The sequence below is a fragment of the Anabrus simplex genome, chromosome 2, assembly GCF_040414725.1.
Source record: "Anabrus simplex isolate iqAnaSimp1 chromosome 2, ASM4041472v1, whole genome shotgun sequence".
In the NCBI taxonomy this organism is placed as follows: domain Eukaryota; kingdom Metazoa; phylum Arthropoda; class Insecta; order Orthoptera; family Tettigoniidae; genus Anabrus; species Anabrus simplex.
Window position 1 is genome coordinate 234,930,977 of NC_090266.1, and position 17,397 is coordinate 234,948,373.

The 17,397-nt window shown below is 40.1% G+C and overlaps 1 protein-coding gene across 1 annotated transcript in view; it reads left to right on the forward strand.

Annotated features, from left to right (window-relative positions):
• Positions 1 to 17,397, forward strand: part of Ddr (discoidin domain-containing receptor 2) — a 2,443,951-nt gene that overhangs the window by 5,031 nt on the left and 2,421,523 nt on the right. The window lies entirely within an intron of this gene.

Below are 17,397 nucleotides of genomic sequence, written 5' to 3' on the forward strand. Positions count from 1 at the left end.
GCATTGGGCAGCCCCTGAAGGTACGGGAGTGCCACCGGCCGCAGCACATGCTGCACGTAGCGGTGGGCATTTAACGTGCCTTGAATACGCACTACAGGTGACGTGGAATCATACGCAATAGCGCCCCAAACCATGATGCCGCGTTGTCTAGCGGTAGGGCGCTCCACAGTTACTGCCGGATTTGACCTTTCTCCACGCCGACGCCACACCCGTCTGCGGTGACTATCACTGACAGAACAGAAGCGTGACTCATCGGAGAACACGACGTTCCACCATTCCCTCATCCAAGTCGCTCTAGCCCGGCACCATGTCAGGCGTGCACGTCTATGCTGTGGAGTCAATGGTAGTCTTCTGAGCGGACGCCGGGAGTGCAGGCCTCCTTCAACCAATCAGCGGGAAATTGTTCTGGTCGATATTGGAACAGCCAGGGTGTCTTGCACATGCTGAAGAATGGCGGTTGACGTGGCGTGCGGGGCTGCCACCGCTTGGCGGCGGATGCGCCGATCCTCGCGTGCTGACGTCACTCGGGCTGCGCCTGGACCCCTCGCACGTGCCACATGTCCCTGCGCCAACCATCTTCGCCACAGGCGCTGCACCGTGGACACATCCCTGTGGGTATCGGCTGCGATTTGACGAAGCGACCAACCTGCCCTTCTCAGCCCGATCAGCATACCCCTCGTAAAGTCGTCTGTCTGCTGGAAATGCCTCCGTTGACGGCGGCCTGGCATTCCTAGCTATACACGTGTCCTGTGGCACACGACAACACGTTCTACAATGACTGTCGGCTGAGAAATCACGGTACGAAGTGGGCCATTCGCCAACGCCGTGTCCCATTTATCGTTCGCTACGTGCGCAGCACAGCGGCGCATTTCACATCATGAGCATACCTCAGTGACGTCAGTCTACCCTGCAATTGGCATAAAGTTCTGACCACTCCTTCTTGGTGTTGCATTTGCTCTGTCAGTCAGTGTATAAGGTACAGCTCTAACAAGATCATATCTTGTTATGACAATTATTTCTCATCCCATTATTTTGTGAAAAAATTAAATTCCTTTTTCATGAGTTTTCTTCTTCAGGTTGTTATGTTTAGTTCCCATTGAAATGTTTGTCACAGTGAATCTATTTTATAACTTATATTAAAAGACATACACGTGTATGTATAGACTAAAACAAACCATTAAGATTAGATCCCTATTAAAACTTTCTCAACTATTTGTAGTGCAGAGGGAACTTTCTATTAAATCGACCACAGAACGATAGAAATACTGTATAACTATTTCATGGTTATCATTTTCTAGCACGTCATCACAAAGTAAAAGGACATTCGGCATCCTTGAAATAAATCAGCCAGCAAAACTGTTATTCACTTCTTCTGCAACATTATTTAATAGCGATAATGCAAAAAAAAGCTCTTCTTGCCAATTTTGGATACGTTTTAATGGCGTAGTAAACCTAACTTGTATTGTCTTCCACCAGCTTCATACTAGACGAAACAAATATCACATCATTATACTGCACCCTTCGCACTTATTCCTCTGCGGTTATTTCTTCTTTCTGGATTCGCCACGCCTCAAGCATGTGTGTGGCAAGTGTAAAACCGTCATGAACTCAAAGTATATATAATTTTTTTTTTAATTTGCTTTACGTCGCACCGACACAAATAGGTCTTATGGCGACGATTACATACAAAAGACAACTCTTCATCCTCAAAGTGAACTAACTGATTTAATAATGGAGGTTCAAAATTAGGTGTCATCACTAATTAATTCACCGAGTGTAATTAATTAAACAAATTTTACACTAGTTAACTACGTCGTTTCTAGACAATCATAACACTCTAAAATATGCTTTGCTCGAGCAACTCAATTATTATTTACGAACATGAACTTTGAATATGTGTTAATGACTGAAGCTGGGTGACTAAAATTTAGCATTATTCATCACAAATTGCCAATTAGTGGTCTTCACACATATAATTATATAACTCATAACATTTAATAGTCTTTGGGATTCACTGCTTCTCTTTACAAATTTCATCTAAATTAAATTGCAGTGGTTTTTTACATAGATTAAGTTGCCTCTCACGACTGAATGTCTCCATCTGACACCTAAAAATTTATTTTCAATTCATTGTCAATGATTGATTTGTTTCTTTATCAACAAGTTTACACATGTAATGGTGGCATCACAGTGTAAACAGATGGGAGATCAATCACCTCAAGTTTAATTGAGTTTTAGTCAACTGAACCTCTATTTTTTCCATTTATACGACAAGCGTTGGTCATATTTGGTCCCACAGGGATCCAAACTACTTGAACATATCAAAAATACATAACACACCTCTATAATTTCTAAATGAGCCTCATCTGCATTCACAGATGAGAAAATTTGTAATTGTGGGGTACGCTGTTCAGCCACGTTTATAATTATGTTTCCTTTTATTATGCAAACAAGAAGTGAATCTAAGATGATGTCTAGTTAAAATGACGCGAGCTATCATGAACCTGACAATACACTAAGCACTGCGATGAATCTCCCATCTTAAAAATCTATCTACATTTCTTTATAACCACAGTCAGTCTCCGCCTATGCTAAAGTAATCAAAGGGAAAACACCGTTGAAAAAAACATCTATGCTAATATCCTACACTAATTTATATACACGCCGATTCACGCACTTGGTTATTCACAATTTAAAAAATGCTGAACAGTTAATTTACTGATTTCTACGACACCTGTTGATTTGAATGTCTAAGAATGTTATCATTGAAATCAGCGTCGACCATGACCTTGGTGTGGATTATTCATGGCTGTCTCCTGGCATACAACAACTCGACGATCTCTCATAACAGCATGCAGTAAACTTATCAGTTCAAAACATGGCGCAAGAAAACCTCTCGGATGAAGTTAACATCAAATCCAAAATATCGTTATACCTGCCACATCCTGTTCCTTACAACATTTCTAGATGAAAACCATTTGATATTATTTTCGTTAAACATGATCTTAGCTCACCTACAAGGGTTACATAAGTAGATGTCCGTTGATTGGTTGCATGGGTTCTCATATGTCAATTAGGTCCTTTTTATCACTGTAGTGAGCACTTTCTTACGTCCTTACTTCTCCATTTATCTTTATTTATATAATCGTAGACCTCAAATGACATTCGTGCTCCTGAGTGTACAAATCATTGCCCCTTTTCTTCCATAGACAGAGCTTCACGCATTTCTTATACTTTTAATATTTCTATCATTTATCTCTCTGCTTATCCGCTGGCATAGAAATCATCTCTTCCTTTACTCTCAGGATAAATTTACAATAAATGCTCCTCATTCCCCATCATAACGGGCCAATCAATTTTCAACAACCTTCCACAAAAAAAAAACATCGCTTTCAATAGAGCAACAATGGCTGCTTTATTTTTAATTCAAAAGAACACAAACAATCTCATCTGGTTTCCAGGACTTACGCGATTATTAACAATCCCGTAAAATATGTAACCATGAACATAAAAATCACAACATGCGGGATACCTTAACATGAAGACTGTCAAAAAGGCATTAACATATCTCTGCAGGAAATTTTATTATATCACTATTATTCCGTGAGAAATAAAATTCACTGATCTTACTGTAACTGAAGATATCATGTAAAAATATTTTTTCTCCATGAAATATACGTTTAACTTTGTACCATCCCAAAATTCGAGTCTTCTTTCGCAGCTCGTCGATCTCAAATTAAATAACATAATTAATTTCATAGTGCGTGAATGGCAAACTGTTTACAAGGTGGCGACTGAGATATTATTATTGTATGACTAACATTGGGTGCAAGTTATGCTACTGACATTTACCTTTGAACAACTCTCGCCTTTAACAAAAGTATTATCTATATTATTAGAATAAACAACGTCTTAGATTTCAGTTCACTTACTCATTTGAAGATTGCCGAGCGTGTCATCCGAAGTCCGTACGGCTGTCCTGCTTCGCTTAACCCATGCAGACTGAGACACGAGACATTGTTGTAGAACCGTCGTATCCAGACATGATTGGCGTCTTCAAGTACACTTCGTCACACACACGAACTTGATCTTGACGAACAGACTTTCTAGTTACACGATTTATCTTATACTAACACTTTTGATTATGAATAATTGACTCTACACATGGTTATAATATTTCTCCTATGATAAAACTACTGTTGGAACACTCCTTCATAACCACCCGATCAGCTGGGCATTGAGATATTCTCCTCAAAGTAGTGGTCAGTCATATCGCAATAGTTCGGCTCCCTTCCCACAAGGTCGCTTAACATTTGTTTACCTTTGAAGGTTGGTCACCCTGCTATTCTCGGAATTTGAGCTTGCCTGAGCGAGTTGCTCGGTAATTTCACACATTCTTCTTCTGGCAGCTACCTGTCCCTCTACCAAATAACTATGACCAAGCATCTATTTCTTTAACCACTGGCCGTCTGCTTTCCTCGTAATCTACTTGTCTTATATTTACATCAGGCGTATTGGAACATAAGTTGCTATTGCGTTCGCCAATGACATAGTTTATGCCAACCGACAAGGTGTTCCCAAGAGAAAATAGTGCTACCCAAGTCGATAAATTAATTAAGCAATCTACGATCGATTTCCGAGATAAACTTCATTGCGAGTAAGCACGAATATTGTGAATTCAGGAATACCTGTGGTGAAAATCTACGACTTATTTGCCATTTTTTGGTCATGCTTCCTGTCGTTCTCATTACCTTCCCAATTGACATTTGGTAAATTCAGATCTCCCGCTACAATCACACTTCTTTCCACATCGTTTCCCACATAGCTGATTATCTTATCAAATAATTCTGAATCAGCGTCAGCGCTACCCTTTCCCAGTCTGTACACTCTAAACACATGAAGTTTCCTATTATCTTTAGAAATGAGCCTTACACCTAGAATTTCATGTTTCTCATCTTTAACGTTTTCGTAGCTAACAAATTCTTCTTTCACAAGAATGAATACTCCCCCTCCTACCATTCATGTTTTATCACTACGAAACACACTCCAGTTACGTGAGACAATTTCTGCATCCATTATATCATTTCTAAGCCATGATTATAATCCTATTACAATATCTGGTAATTTAAATCACATAATTCTATTCCTTTACTTAAACTACTTATACGGTTCAACACTAACATTTTGTATGTCATCTCTACGTGAATTTCAGATCCCTGTACCCTTATCACTGCTCCCTAGACCACCCCGTTTCCCTGAATGTACCTTCCTATAACCCTTCTAAACCAATTACCTAACTTATACTTACCACTGCGGTTTAAGTGAAGGCCGTATGCGCGCAGATCCCTATCTCATACCCATCCATTAGGATTTAGAAGTCTCACTCCCAGTTTCCCACATACCCACTCTATAGGCTCATTTAAATCCCCAATCACCTTCCAGTCAGTATCCCTCCTACACAGTATTCCACTGATTACTATCTCCGCTTCATTAAACTTCACCCGTGCTGCATTTACCAGATCCCACACGCTCCCAACTATTTTGATACTTATACCTGCTTGCCTTACGTTGTTGGCACCAACGTGAAACACTACCACCTTCTCCTTTCCCTTCTCCTTCTGTTCTAGTTTTCTCAACATCTGCCTCAACCTAGTTCCTGGATAACACTCTACCCTAGTTCCCTTTCCCGCCACACACTTTCACCACACGTTTAACACTAGAATCTCTCATGACCTCTCCCAAGGTCCCCGCTATATTTGCAGACGGTGCTATTCCGAGAGAGTGCAGGAATTCGATTCATGGCTGAACAGAACGCGACGCCATTCATCAGCAGTCTATGTTTCCCGGTCACGGCACCACTCTAAAATGCAGCCGTTTGTGTTGTGGTGTTAACGGCAGCGTACGCATGGGACGGTAATTCCCTGGTACGGCTACTGCTAGTCTCCGACCAAAAAAAATTACGATATGCTTGGTGCTCAACACGGCGATCCTCCCTTGTGGTGGTCAGACGTGGTCGACCGGAGCCTTGATGAAGTGTATGCTTGCCCTCACGTTCCCATGCAGTTCAACTTCGGGCCACGGTCATATCGGAATACCTTACAAATCTCGATATTGCATGATACGACCAGACGTCCGAATGAAGACTCACAATGAGGCCTCATTCAAACTCTTCCAGGTGATGAAAATGCTGTCTCCCACGAGTACGAGGCATCTTCCTGTCTTGCATAGTGCTCACTCAAAAATCTGACTCTGTTCACGCCCCTTATACACCCTACCAGGCTTCGCAACATCACTAGACACGGAGAAAACTACTGCACTCTTGTGGCTGGTCTGTCACAGAGAATTACAACTCTAATAATTTACATACCCGCCGATAGTGTGCACGTGTACGAAGCTACATTGACATCCGACCATTTCTTCCGGTTGCTTAAATGTATTTATTTATTCATTTATTTATTTATTTATTTATTTATTTATTTATTTATTTATTTATTTATTTATTTATTTATTTATTTATTCAGTCATTGTACGTCTATTTGTATGCAGTATGAAGTAACCAGACCCTCTGCACCATATGTAATATATTTATTCGTTTTCTACTTAGAAGGGGGAGGTTTCTGATTACTGTAGTGGGTTAGCTGCTGGCAGTCTACCTCAGCGACGGGTTGGAATTTTCACCAGGAAAACCCATATTGTCAGGGAAGGCACAGCAAAAACCAAAAATGGGGCATATGGCTCCAGCGACCCCAGGATAACCTGAGATAAGCTGAAGAATGTTTGTCCAGTTGCTTGGCTGAATGGTCAGCACAGTGGACTTCTGTTCAGAGGGTCACTTGTTCGACTGTCGGCCGGGTCGGGATTTCAAATTTGGGTATTTCTTCTATCTCGAGGGCTGGGTGTTTGTGTTCGTCTTATTACTTTCATACCACAAACCTACGCAGAAACACACAATAGTGAATACGTCTCTCTATGTAGAGTTGACGACAGGGAAGAAATTTGGCCGTAAAACAGGGATAAATTCATACAAAGTGCCCAGACAGATAATTGATAAAAGACTAGTAGGAAGAAGGTTCATTCGACCTCGATAGCTGCAGTCGCTTAAGTGCGGACAGTATCTAGTAATCGGGAGATATGGTGGGTTCGAGCCCCACTGTCGGCAGTCCTGAAGATGGCTTCCCGTGGTTTCCCATTTTCACACCAGGCAAATGCCGGGGCTGTACCTTAATTAAGGCCACGGCGCTTCCTTCCAATTCCTAAGCCTTTCCTATCCCATCGTCGTCATAAGACCTGTCTGTGTCGGTGCGACGTAAAGCCCATAGCAAAAATAGAAGGTTCATTTTCTATACACTCCAAGATACCATTGCAAAACGTAAACCTTCACTCTGTTTTGTAACACCTGTGAGAGTTTCGTTAAAATTCTAAGGGTAACTTCAAGACCTTTTCTTCGAGGCGGAAATTTCAATTTTATGCGCAGCTTTCGTGCCTACCCAATCATAGCAATTCAAGTTAAATTTTTGTTCCTACGTTCATAATTAAAGCATGCAATGTTACTAAAGGGAACCAGGATTCCGACAATGGTCAAGTGCACAGTTGTATCCCATCCCTACCATAAAACGCCATTGAACACGTTCGCCTACGAAGTTGGATAGTAGAATTCTGTAATCATACGCATGTATAGAACACTGCAGCGCTGTAAAATCCAGCAAAAGAAAAGTGAGGACCACCGTCATAACGTAGCTCAGAACCTGTCTTTGCCCGCTGTGACGATATAAACAACTACCTGCTGGCGTCTCAGACGGGGTTATTAATTAAGTCCATTCGCCCAAGATTAAGAGAATAACATTCCCCGTCCCCTAGCTCGTGAGTTATTCTGTGCGAAGGAAGAGTGTCGTGGGTCATAAATCGTCACCAGCTTTGAGGCGGAAATTTCAAGCATATGCACAGCTTTCCTGCCTATCCAACCATAGCAAATCAAGTTAAATTTATGTTCCTACGTTCATAATTAAAGTATACAATGCTAATAAGGACAGATAATTGATGTGTGATTTCGTCAACATACACGACTCTACCAGCAACGACACATCGTAATAATAATAATAATAATAATAATAATAATAATAATAATAATAATAATAATAATAATAATAATAATAATAATAATAATAATAATAATAATAATAGGACTTCTTGAGTGAATTGCCAGTCTGGCTTCCTTTTTTTTCATGGGGCCTCCTGTTCAATTTTCGGCATGGCCGGGGATTTCAGGGAATATGCTTAGTTCCTCTCGCTCGGGAACTAGATGTCTGTACTTGTCTTAATACAGACTTCTTCGTGTTAAAACAACCCACCAGGCTATCAAACACCACAGTACTAATAAGAATAAGAATAAGAATAAGAATAAGAATAAGAATAAGAATAAGAATAAGAATAAGAATAAGAATAAGAATAAGAATAAGAATAAGAATAAGAATAAGAATAAGAATAAGAATAAGAATAAGAATAAGAATAAGAATAAGAATAAGAATAAGAATAAGAATAAGAATAAGAATAATGTTGCGAACGACGAAACAACATATCGGCCGCACATAACAAAGTTCAGTTCCATAGGCGCACAAATACAATTTTGAAACAAATAAAATGGAGGACCAGACTGCCCCAAACGAGCAGACACAAACACATCACTCACAAGGTGATTCAAACATTTATTACACATGAATAAAACACTGCATATTTACACATTATGTACAACAAATTCGGAGGTACACCAAAACACGTGTGCTGCTGCCGGTCGCCATGTTCAGTGTCTGTGTATAAAACAAAAACGCAGCAGCACATTGCCAACTGTACAAAATGAAATGCGGCAGACGAGTACCAACACAAAAGCCGCAACAAATAAGAATAAGAATAAGAATAAGAATAAGAATAAGAATAATATCATCTTTGACGACTTTTATTAACGCTGGAGTGCTGGAATATTACACTGATGAGGTTACTTTCTTTACAATTGGCTTTACGTCGCACCGACACACACAGGTCTTATGCCGACGATGAGGTTCCTATAAAAACCAAACCAAACACCATGCCACTACAGCCCTTGAAGTGCCTTGGCCTACAAAGCGACCGCTGCTCAGCCCGAAGGCCTGCAGATTACGAGGTGTCATATGGTCAGCACGACGAATCCTCTCGGCCGTTATTCTTGGCTATCTAGACCGGGGCAGCTATCTCACCGTCAGATAGATCCTCAATTCTAATCACGTAGGCTGAGTGGACCTCGAACCAGCCCTCAGGTCCAGGTAAAAGTCCCTGATCTGGCCGGGAATCGAACCCGGAGCCTCCGGGTAAAAGGCAGGCACGCTACTCCTACACCACGGGGTCTATACATAACATTAAATCTCTTACGGTATATGTGGACAATTCGAAACCAAAAAATTAAGCAGAGGACGCGGCGTCTCATCAGCTGTGCATACCGAGGTCCTATGTTTTATGATCTATGACAAGAATAAGAATAAGAATAAGAATAAGAATAAGAATAAGAATAATCGCTTTACGTCCCAATAAGTACTTTTACGGTCTATTGAGGCGCCGAAGTGCCAGAATTTAGTCCCACAGTAGTTCCTTTAAATGCCAGTATATCTACCGACACGAGGCTGACATATTTGATCACCTCCAAATACTACCGGACTGAGCCATGATCGAACCTACCAAGTTGGGGTCAGAAGGCCAGCGCCTCAACCATCTGAGCCACTTAACGCGTCACTAATAATAATAATAATAATAATAATAATAATAATAATAATAATAATAATAATAATAATAATATCATCTTTGACGACTTTTATTAACGCTGGAGTGCTGGAATATTACACTGATGAGGTTACTTTCTTTACAATTTTCTTTACGTCGCACCGACACACACAGGTCTTATGCCGACGATGAGGTTCCTATAAAAACCAAACCAAACACCATGCCACTACAGCCCTTGAAGTGCCTTGGCCTACAAAGCGACCGCTGCTCAGCCCGAAGGCCTGCAGATTACGAGGTGTCATATGGTCAGCACGACGAATCCTCTCGGCCGTTATTCTTGGCTATCTAGACCGGGGCCGCTATCTCACCGTCAGATAGATCCTCAATTCTAATCCCGTAGGCTGAGTGGACCTCGAACCAGCCCTCAGGTCCAGGTAAAAGTCCCTGACCTGGCCGGGAATCGAACCCGGAGCCTCCGGGTAAAAGGCAGGCACGCTACCCCTACACCACGGGGTCTACGAGGTTTGTCCGGAAAATACGTATAAATCCGTCGGGGTGACGTATCACGTATCGTGGAGGCGCCGCCAGGTGGCACTGCTGTTGTCGCCAATCTTCTCAACGCTCAGTTCGAGTCGGAGAGCTCTGCGTCAGGGTTACCACCTTTAGTACTTTCGTACCAGATCTAGTACTTCATGGACATTTTTAGTACGTTAGTTCTTTTTATGGAAATCTAGTACCTTTTTCGGAGGTAGAGTAGAAGCTTTTCTACTGCAGCAGAAGAACAAGATGAAATTGATAGGAAGTTTGAAAGCAATGTGCCTATCTTTTCATGTTGAATTCTGCGAACAGATTTTAAAGAGGATTGATTTTGTGATCCTATTTGAAAAATCTGTTCAAGTCGAACCCAGAAAATTACAAAAGAGGTGGCAGTTTCATCAGTACAATCCCATTGGCTATATATTTCCCTAATGCAATTACAGGAAGGGTTTATGAAGTTAGATACAAAATGGTGGTTAGCCAAATCCACAGAAATATAAAAGCTCTTCAGTCTGTCGAACACACAAACTCAATATAAAGATTACACTATAACATACCAGTAAAAACACAAACTATTAAACAATATTTATATTGAACTTGTGTGTTCAACAGACTGAACAGTTTTAAAGTTACATTTAACTGAGTCGACAGTGGAAAGTTCCTTCTTAACAAAACAAGTCCACAGAATCGCTGAAAGAAAACTAAGAATTTATGAAATTCTGGAACTTCCCTTTTGAAATGAAAAATCCTGCAGGCGACTACATCTTTCCAAATTTAACGAATTTACCACATTGTTCTGCTGCAACAGAAAGTTTTTCTGCTGTTACCGGTACTATAAATAAGACCAAATTGAGAAACAAACTCGATCATGTATGTTGAATGATCTTTTTCTAACAAAGGACAAACTAAAACATTCGCGCGCGCGCGCGCGCGCGCGCGCGTGTGTGTGTGTGTGTTTGTGTGTGTGATGTGAATGTTGAATTGAAATGCGTGAGAATATCCATAGTGTTCATATTCTAAACACAAATAAATGACTATAAACTCGTACTCAGCTTGGAACTGGAGATGTTACGATGGTGCTCATTGAAACTGCAATATTGCTGCTTCCCATAGTAGATATCAAAACCAGTAAGTTCTGATTATTACAAATTTCTCATATAATAAACGTGTATTTTAATAAGTATACTTTGTGTTTTCTATACTGCCTTTATGAATAACCCTATTCAATTGTAAAAAAAGATTTAGTACTTTTTCCCATAATCTAGTACCATTTTAGGGGAAAATTTAGTACGAAACCTTTTTGGCCGGTGGCAACCCTGCTCTGCGTGTCAGTAGCAGTGTGCGGCTGCTTGTTGAAAGTTACCCGTTTTCACCTGCCGTCGGTATGGAGCTCTCTCTGATTGAGGAACAGCGCATCAACATCAAGTTTCTTGCCAAACTAGGTAAGAATGGCCGTGAGATTTTGGAGTGTTTGCAACAAGTTTACGGAGACACTCCTTCATCACGACAATACGCCCGCTCACACGTCGCTCGTTGTGCGTGAGTTTTTGGCTCGAAGCTCAATCACCGTGACAGACCACCCGCCTTATTCACCCGATTTAGCCCCTTGTGACTTCTTCCTGTTCCCGAAATGCAAAATGGTGCTTCGGGGGCGGCACTTGGGTGATGTGGAAGCCATCAAGGGAGAAACGACACGGCAACTGAACAGCATCACAACTGAAGACTTTCAACAATGTTATCAACAGTGGAAACGGCGTTGGCAGAAGTGCATCTTGTCTCAGGGAGAGTACTTTGAAGGAGACCATATTGTAATACCTGAATAATTGTCAAATAAAGTTATTATTCAACTTTTATACCTATTTTCCGGACAAACCTCGTATATATGACATTAAACTTCTTACGGTATATGTGGACAATTCGAAACCAAAAAATTAGGCAGAGGACGCGGCGTCTCATCAGCTGTGCATACCGAGGTCCTACGTTTTATGATCTATGACAATAATAATAATAATAATAATAATAATAATAATAATAATAATAATAATAATAATAATAATAATAATAATAATAATAATAATAATAATAATAATAATAATGTTATTGACTTTACGTCCCCCTAACTGCTTTTACGGTTTTCAGAAACGCCGAGGTGCCGGAATTTAGTCCCGCAGGAGTTCTTTTACATGCCAGTAAATCTGCCGACATGTGGCTGACGTATTTGAGCATCTACACATACCACCGGACTGGGCCAGGATCTATAGCAATATGTCGTACACTGAGAATAACAAGGCCACAATTCAAAAATGCTAAAATTTTACAGCAGAGAGCTTTGAAAGTTTACTTTAGCATGCAAAATCAGAATATTCATAAAATAAGGTAACTTTTTAATATAATGACATCTGTTTGGACACATTTTACTTCAGTTTATATACTCTTTGATTTTCATGCAATGATATATATTATAATTTGACTGCATTAACAAAAATGGCTCCGGTGGCTGTATAATACAGGCAAGGTTGAAGGAAGGTGCACTGAAATATATTATTTATCATGTCTCGAAATTATTACGGAAAGTATGAATACCAATTTGCATAAACGAATACAAACACATTTAACGCTGCACATTTACTGACTATCAGCTTAACCAAAACCAATTTTGTTGCATTCGGCGTACTATCATTTCATTAAAATAAATCTACAAAGTTCCTCGCCTTCATAAGCAATTTAATTAATATCGTCTCGTTTGTCCTCTTCGTATTGATCCTGAACTTGTAGGCTGTGAAGAAACTAATGATGAACTCTAGGAATGACACGTGTTGAACACAAGTCGACGACGTTCTAATATATTTTAGGAGGATTAAATTAAGCCTCAGATGTCTACGTTGTTTTCCTCTTACATGTACTATTTCAAAGTCCTGATTTCCATGGTCTGTTTTGTAGAAAGGAACATTGGATGAATCCTTTCTTTTCTCGATGATTTTGAGGGAATTCCAGTTCACTTTCTGGCCGTCATCGTTAACCATGAAATACTTACCTATCTTTTTTACCAGTTGCTTAAAATCGTTAACATTCTCCGTCGCAAGCTCTTTAAGAACTCAAGGGCCTCATTCTTTCTTTCTCAGTAATTTGCGTCAGTTGCAGTCGCTTAAGTGCGGCCAGTATCCAGTAATCGGGAGGTAGTGGGTTCGAACCCCACTGTCGGCAGCCCTGAAGAATGTTTTCCGTGGTTTCCCGTTTTCACAGCAGGCAAATGCTGGGACTGTACCTTAATTAAGATCACGGCAGCTTCCTTCCCATTCCTAGAACTTTCCTATCCCATCGTCGCCATAAGACATATCTGTGTCGGTGCGACGTAAAGCAAATAGAAAAAAAAATTCTACCTCCTAGCTTTTTGCGTCTCGATTGTATAATGCATAAAGTTCTCTTCGTTCTATTTATGCCCAGCTATCAAATGTTTATGGATAATTTGTTGAATACTAAGAGTCTGTACAGAAAAGAGGTGTAAAGATGCTGTTAAAGTATTTTTATTTTCTCCGCCAGCATTATCTGAATAAAACGCAGCATCCAGATTTTAGCTATATTCTTCTAGATAAGTCAAAAAGCACTTTACAGTTCGATTGACTACATGATTAGCTATAGATTCTTTCCTATAGAAACAGCATCCCTCTTTATTTCTAATATAATAACTGGTAAAATTATAACAATAAAAACTTTCTTATATAGTACAGCACTGGAATATCACCACATGGTACTTGAAGGACTGCCTGTAAATCAAAGCATAACACAGTCAATGACCCTTTCTTACCACACCATCTTCGGACTTTTCTTCACTAATTAGAAGTTTGTTTCTGCAATTGTCTTCAAACAATGCTCGTTTCTGTTCCTTTTCTTCACCACTGCCACTGTTTAACTTTCAAAGAACGCGCACAGTGACACTCTTTGGCACAAACAAAAAAGTTGAATACTGAAAATTTCCGAATATATACTGAGCTTCACTGAAGGAAGTCCGTTCTTAGTTTGATTTTACAGATACTATCTTTGCATCACAGCAGCTGTTAAGCTCCCTTCGAGATACTCTTCACTTGTTCGAGCTCGAAGATAATGAGACTCTATTCTGGGGAACGAGCGTATATGGTTCCTAAAGTGTTCCTTCAACTCCTCATCAGCTTTATGCTTTGTGTGTTTTCCGCGTATCTCCTTCTCTTAATCTCTATGTTCCTCGACTTTACCCTAGCAGTTTCTTTTGAACTTATCTCCCATATCGAGAGTTCTCTTTAAACTGCTTTAAAGACTTAGTATACTTTCATCTATGAAAAAATAGTACGTAATATTACACCCCACTGACTGCCTTTTTTGTATATCTGTACCTTGGTTGCTCTTTTTGGGAGGGACTGACCGCAAAATTACGCCGCAGGCAATGGTCTTCTAATTGTCAGTAGGAGTTATTGATTTATGCCTGTTTTTCCTTTCTAATTTTGACGGCACTTTCTCCCAAAAACACCACTGACTGACTTCTTATTGATTTGTTTATTTATTACAGTGAGGTATGTCTGACAAATTTTACTTTTGATTTATTTATGTTTGCTTTCTATAAATCTGGCTGACGTTTCTTTTTCTTGATCCGCGATCTATGAGATATTTCACTTTCTACTTCAGTTGTTACATGTTCACTTTCGGTAGAGTCCTCAGTTATTTCTATTTAAGGCGTAACTTTTCTTCAGATTGTACTAATTCCGAGATATCATTAACAGCAACAAATTCTCCCGGTGCCCAACTCTGCACTTTTCGTTCGATATTCGCCTGTTGTGAATTGCTTTGCAAACAACAAAAAATGCACTCGCTGGATTTCGTTTGCTTATAATAACTTAATTTAAATGAACAGCCTCTCACATGTTATTTATGATAATGTATCTCGGAGTCCATAGCGTTTGTATTACACAAGGATACACTCGTCCCTTTCGACCAACAACAACAAGTGCTGCTATCTTCTGAGAAGCTGAAGCACTAGGTAATAACACACACAGCATAACTTTACGAAGCAGATTTTTATCAGCTACACGTCTTAGTTTAGGATTGTTTTGTCGACATACTCTTTGCAGGCAGCATCTAACCACGTATCAGGCGAACGTGTTCTAGGGCCGCAGGGAAGATGAAGCTCGAAGAGAAGAAGATCAATCACTTTATTGATGAGCCCATGCCCAACATGCTTCCTCATCTTTTCCCAGCACGTTTCTTCACCTTTTCCTTGTTTACTCTCTTCGCAGCCATGATAAGTGTTTATAAGCGAAGACAACTCGTTAGTTCTAGGTCCTTGATACAGTTTAATTAGTTGACATGTACGGCACTATCTCACAGAAGGTCTTCTACCTAAACTCACGCGTTCATGATGTAAACTACACGTTTGAAGCTGTGACAAAACAGGATCTTAAGTCCACTCACGAGGCACCTTATCCCAAATCATCTTTACAGCATTCGCCGCTACATTAACCAAAAATGCCTTTGGTAATGCATTTAACTCTTCTTCATTAAAAGTGTTCAGTTTCTTTTTGCATGCATAAAACTTTACGATTGCCTTTTAAACTGCGTTACACTTAGTATCTGTTAGAAATGACATGATGTCTTTACTCTACAAATGTTTCTTTTACACTAAGGTTATTTCGACACTGCAGTTTACATATGTTGTTCACCTCCCGGCATGCACTGCAATACAACCAATCAAAGAGCATGCGTAGATATTGTAAAGACTGTTTATTTGTTTCTCTACTATGCTCCTTCGGAAGAGTTTTAAATGATGGACACCCTAATTCATGCATGTCGATAATTTCACACAATGATGGTAGATACTCACGCAACCATTCTTTCTTTTCACAACCCTTTAAAAGAACAAGATCTGCTCTTGACAAATGTGCGTTAATCTTTAAAGATAGAAAACGATAAGGTATTCCTTTTTCATCCCACTTCAAACCTAAATTGTTTTCGATCCATCGAGTCCGCTTTTTATCTTCATCTGTTTGCAAACAGTAAAGGAAAGGTGGGCTAAATACTAAACTAACAAGTTTTTGTGCCCACAACACACTGCAATCTAACACAGCCACCTCTTTAAACACAAATTTGTTGCCGTATACTTTAAAGCCTTGTACATCAACTATTAATGTTTTCGTCATGTTTGCGCTCCACTCTCTATCACTGTATCTCGAAGACTAAAGTTTTCAGTCAACGAACAGGTTTAAACATTCACACCTATAATAACGTCATCGCTGCAGCACATGCACACTCTTGCTTTCATGATGCATACTTATTGCATTCCTTACACCTACTTACTCTTAAGAAAACGATCAAGTCTAAACATGCACAATGACGTCATCACTGCAGCACATGCTTACTCTAGCTACCCCGATGCATGTTTAAACTTCGATAAATCTATGCCTTAACAGAGGAGGTGGAGGAGGAGGAGGCTATAACAGCCACCGCCATCTTGTGTAGTAGCTTCTAAGTGCTAATTAGCGAGGTAGTAGCCGTAAAGGTAGCAGCACGGTACTCTGTTGAATAAAGATGGCTGCTGTCAAAAAAGCATGTAGGTTTGTAAAGCACGTAGAATATTTTAAATTGTCCGCCATCACATTTCAAAGATAAGTAGCTAAATATAGCAGCACCGAGGTAAGCGATGTAAGAAGGCGGTAGCTAAAGATGACAGCACGGTGCTCTCTTATTTCAAGATGACTGCTGTCAAAAAGAATTTTTTCAAATTAACCGCCACCACATTTCAAAGGTAGTAGCTAAAGATGGAAGCACTGAGGTTTGCGATGCAAGATGGCGGATGACAGCTGTCAAAAAGGACGTGGATTTTTAATTTCCCACCACCACCACGATAAGGTTTAGTACTACAAAAAGAGGGCAGCACTGATATTAGCGATGCGTTGTTGTTGAGGTTTTGTGCCGTTAAGATAGCAGCACTGAGGTTAGCGATGCAAGATTTCTGATGACAGCTGTCGAAAAAGCACGTGGCTTTGTTTACCGATTCAAATCTCGCGCTAGTAAGGTTTAGTTGGCAGCACTGAGGTTTAGGCCCGTCAAGATGGCAGCACTGAGGTTAGCGATGCGTTGTTGTTTAAAGAT